We start from the raw sequence: 5,169 nt of genomic DNA, 5'->3' as shown, positions 1-5,169 counted from the left end.
AGTGACAAGGGGAGATGAGGCTTTTGCAGAAGGAAAGACAACCATTGACAAATGATTCCTCATATTTGCAGACTTCAAGTGGCACTTGGCAATTTTGTGGGCAACACAAAATGGTAGAAGCCTAGTGTCTCACCTTTCTTTGTATTCCTGGAAAAAGGGTTGACCATAAATGGCCCTATGTTTGTAAAACTTTCTCTAAATATCAATCTCATTGTAGTAATAGAAGGGGATTTTGTTTTGAACTTCAAAATATATACAAACAAAATAAATCTCAATGTAGTTCCATGTTGTAATGCTGCTTTTTAGAAATTAAGTATATTTCTATCCCTGTAAGAAACAAGCTCTACTTCCCCCAAACTGGACACTTGAAACATGAAACATCACGAATCTGTGTTGCTTTACATCAAAAATGTCTTCAGAGTCCAAGGAATATTTAAGTGAACAGCTGAAAGATAAAATACATTGTTTTTGTACAAGTAACACAAATGTGATTATATTTATGAAACATTTTAATATATATTTGCATTTTCTGCATTCTGTCTTATCTACCCAAGCAAAGGTTTCATTTTGCTGTAAAGTCACTTTTAGCCTATTGTGATATGTGGTCTCCTCAGAGATATAAAACAGAAAACAGGAATTTACAGTTGAAGGAAACTGTTGTTTTTACGAAAGCAGATCTCCCCTTCCTCTCACCCAGAACAAGAGCTATTAGCCAGTTCTATTCATCTGAGCTCTCCTGTCACAGCCAGTGCACGTGTTGGATTGTCCTCTGCTGCTTGCCTTACATTTGTCCCATGAAGGAAGATCTACTCTAAAAGGATGATGTAATTCTCACTACTACTAACAGCAAAGAGTCTCTGCTCACTTTTTCTTTAGATCTCAGTGCATTTGGAGAAAACTAAAAATCCTCACGTGGTATTTAAGGTTCAAATCTGGGAGAAGTATAGTCCTGGGAAAGAAAAAACATTCATCAGTATTTAAGGTGGGAAAGCTCTTTTCAATTTCCTGTTCTGCTGAACTTCCCAGTGCACATTGGAAAGTAACTTCAAGCTGATTACACGCAGTTGAAATAAAGCTGGCACTGGCCCCTTACTTTTGTTCTTCAGTCAGGAAGTCTGTATGATAGCTAGAGCTTTTGAACAAACACAGCAGCTCTTCCCAATCCATGAGTGTCACAGTCAGATGGAAAACTCCGAAGATTAAAAGTTGCTCAGGCACTTACAACAGAGATTACTGCATAAAGCTGTAAGATTTTTCTTGCATTCTTGTTTATTATACTAGCATCTACTGTTGAATGGCACATTTCAAAATAATTTCACCTGAGGAATTTGGGGTGCAGTCTTGCAAGTCAGTGACTGGAAGAGTTTTGGAGACCTGAGTCTTTTCTTACAGAAATCTGATTTCCATCATCATTCTTTGGGACATAATTTGGAGCTGCTCCTGAAAAGAGCCAGCTTTTCCCTTCTTTTTGCTCAGATTAACATTCATGTACCTGCATGATGAATCAGTCTAGGGACTGACTTGGTCAAAACTAATTCCCCCCTTCAATGTTTTGTTTTGTCATTATTTACAGAAACAAAATAAAATAATATACATGTTTAAAATTGCACAGAAATTATATCTTGGATACATATCTCAAACACTTGCATTTATGCACGGATGTTTAACTAATTAACATAAATAGAAATTTTAAAAGGATAAATAAAACAGTCTATTAAAAATAATATCATATCAAGATATGTTTTATGTGTTATTAGTGATAAGAAATATAAAAAGCATAATTTTTACTAAAAAAATCCACTGCTATATCACATACAAAAATTTCTGATCTATCAATTCGATTTTGATGCTGAAATTAGCTCAGTTGTTTAGAGCATGATGCTAATAACACCAAAGTCAAACAGGGGTTTGATCCCTGTGTGGGCCATTCACTAAAGAGTTGGACTCAATGATCCTTGTGGGTCCATTACAACTCAGAGTATCCAGTGATTCTTAATTTTCACACATATACATCACTTCATTGAACTCCAGTGACTATTGTTTATATCCTTACAGCTCAGAGTGCTGCTGGCCTAGATATAAGGGTGGGGATTATTCTCAGGCAGTACAAAGTAAATGATGATTACCTCAATCTGCCAAAATTTTTGTCTGTAACTGTACCCCAGATCAGCATTGTGTGTTAAGTTCTGTTTTGCATTGCTTGATTATGTCCATGACAGAAAATGATTACTGTCACCTCCCTAGTGGCTACAAATTGAAGGTATTGGTTTTGAGTAATTTATTTTGCCTGAAAAATGGTATAACTTTTTCATATAAAGGATTCCTTTAAGCACTGTTTCAAAGGAAGCATTCAATCTGGTGTTCTGCAGTCTGGATAATGACTAGTCTGGGCTTAACCTCTCTTGTGTTTCTATTACCTCTAAACTGTAAGAAGTGCTTATGAAATGTCACATACCTACCCTGCTATTCAATTTGTGCTCACATCTGAAGTCTTTCAAAGATCACAAAAGAATTGGTAACATCATTTATCAGCCTGTGCACAGTTTTGAGATCCTTGGCAAGGAGGAATAATAGGATTGTAAAAGCCTTTGTTTGTTTTTAAGATTTTTTAAATATCAAAATAAGAATTGAATTCTATTTCTATATTTCAGCAAATATGCTGCCTCCAGTGGACTATTTCAAGTCCTATTCAAACCAAGGGCATGATTCTCTACCTTCCAGGGCACTTGCATCAGGACTCAGAAGCGTCTCACAAACCCTAGTGATGTGTTGGATGCCGCATATCACTTAGAGCTAATTGAAATTCAGTAGTGAATGACAGCATTCAATATCACACCACGAATATTAATGCAGAAGGGAAGGTTCCCTGTTGACTGTGCACCTGAGAGGACCAAAGCACACTGTTTCTAACCGATGAGAGCTAACACATCTAGTATTTGTGAGTCGTGCTTCCATGTAACCCCAAAAAACAATAAAACCTCACCACTACCACACTTTTCTCCCCAAATACTTTCCAGTTCTTCAGCAGTACAAGTTATAAGCATGTAGGACTAGCATAAAAACCTTCTCTCTGTTAGTAATTACATTGCCTCTGATTTCTCACACTGCCACAGTAGTCTCTGTGTGTCTCTGTACTCAGTTTTCCTGTGATTTGGGATGCCCCATAGGGCTGTCCAACTTGTCTAAAATGGGAATGAGAAGTTATTTTCAAGTTTCAAATCTGAAGCATGACTTCAGTGCATGAAGCTATGGCAAATCTCAAAGAACATCACAGGTAATAATTGTGATTAGAGCCTAAAACCCAGTACATTTTTCTTGGGGAAGGCTGTGAACATAAGCTCATTATAAATACATACCTACCCCATGTGGCCTTTGAAGAATGACAATATGCTATCACAGCAACATGGAGCCACTGTAACTGCTTTCCTTAATGACAGTGTTTTTCTACTTTTTGATGCAACTCACATATGAAAATTAGATTATAGTTTCAGTATTACAATTACTGGAAGTGTGTTTTTGGAAAGGAATGCAATAAATAACCAAGGAAAAAATATTCTTCTTTGATTAAATAGTGTATTTCCAATAAGAGTAAATCATGAAGATTCTTCACTTTTAGTGTTTTTTTTTTTCCTGCATTTTAATATTTGTGAAGCCACCCTTACTTAGGACAAGTAATTTAAACTAGTTTTCTTTACTGTGAGGGTTGATTCTGCATTTAATATCAGTTGTTAATTCCTAATACACGGAACTTACAGAAAGATCCAAAGAAGACTTTAGATTGACCATTGATGCTCAACTGACAACGAACAGAGCACATTTCACATCTGGACAGGGAAAGAGGAGGGCCTTGTACTTTAGACACAACCAGGGTTAGTTAGCTGCTGAATGAGTGTTCTTCAGATTTCAGTTTCTGCACTTGTGTCTTTATCTGTGTCACTTCCCACAGTTTGGGCTGTCGTTTTACTGGTTATTTTGAAACAAAGCCATTCAGTTCATTCCCTTTCTCTTCCCAGTCTTACTGCTAGTTATGAAATACCTCAAAGTTGGAAGTAACAAATTGTCTTGACAGCCCAAGAGCTTTTCTTCCTTCTTTTGTTTCTCATGCTCTGTTGTAGAGTCATTAAGCCACTAAAGGAGAAGGAAAACAAGGACACCTCCAGTTGCAAGCTTCAATAATTGGGAAGCAGAAAACAAATGTAAAACAGCACAGAGAGGAGCAGGAAAAAGAATCCTCCAATTTTTAGTAGTTGATTCTATAGGTAACTGAAGAAATTTTTATTTCTTCTTTTCCTATCTCCCCCCCAGTGTCTGTGCATCCAATTTCACATGTTCCTTTTGGAACTGTTGTTGATTCAGAAGCAAATCTCATCAAAACAACTTCAGTCAAAATGTAATAAGTAGGTAGGCCAGTGACATAAAGAGAGGATAACTGAGACTGGCACTTTGGGCAGTTAAGACAGTGAAAGAAGAGGAGATAGATGGGGAATGGTTTAAAAAGAAATAAAAAGCTGAAACACTACTGCCAGCATTATTTAATTATTTCCGAGTTAACAATGCAAAATGAGGATACACTAAATATAAACCCTTATCTTTAATTATCAAGCCTGTCCTGTTCTACTTGCTCTGGAAAACCTGAAATCAATGGGAATGAACCCTAGCAGCAGTCCAGTTACTAGCAGACTGCATATACGAAAGGAGGGCAACGTACTTTAAAAGAGAATACAACAGAAAGTAATGCAATCTGAGGAGGGGAAAAAAACCGAGGTTTGTTTCCTTGTCTGTCTGCATCCTGAGCTCACTTTAAATGACAGACTTTTCTTCTCTCTGCATTTAAATTAGACTGTGCCAATGGGCAAGTGGGGAAGGGAATGTTAATGAGGCAGCCGGGGAGCGGGGTGGGAGCCGTTAATGAGGCAGCCGGGGAGCGGGGTGGGAGCCGAGGCTGGCGGCTCCCCGCTCCCGCCGCACACCGGGGAGCGCCGGGCGGCTGCCGGGGTTGTGCCCTGTCACACACGCACTTGACAAGGGGCTATTAAAAGGCTGAGGAGAGAGGGCCACGGAAAATGTCTTGTATCGTTCTGGGGAGAGCTTTCCGCCCCGTTCCTCGTTCGCGCACCGGCGACGTTGTCGCGCCCGCCCGCTCCGCGCGGGCTTAGAGGCCGCGGGAGC

This window comes from Manacus vitellinus, unplaced genomic scaffold (assembly GCF_001715985.3).
Source record: "Manacus vitellinus isolate BGI_N305 unplaced genomic scaffold, ASM171598v3 scaffold_0_pilon, whole genome shotgun sequence".
NCBI classification, from domain to species: domain Eukaryota; kingdom Metazoa; phylum Chordata; class Aves; order Passeriformes; family Pipridae; genus Manacus; species Manacus vitellinus.
The sequence above is the reverse complement of the archived record's forward strand: the minus strand, read 5'-3'. Positions refer to the sequence as shown.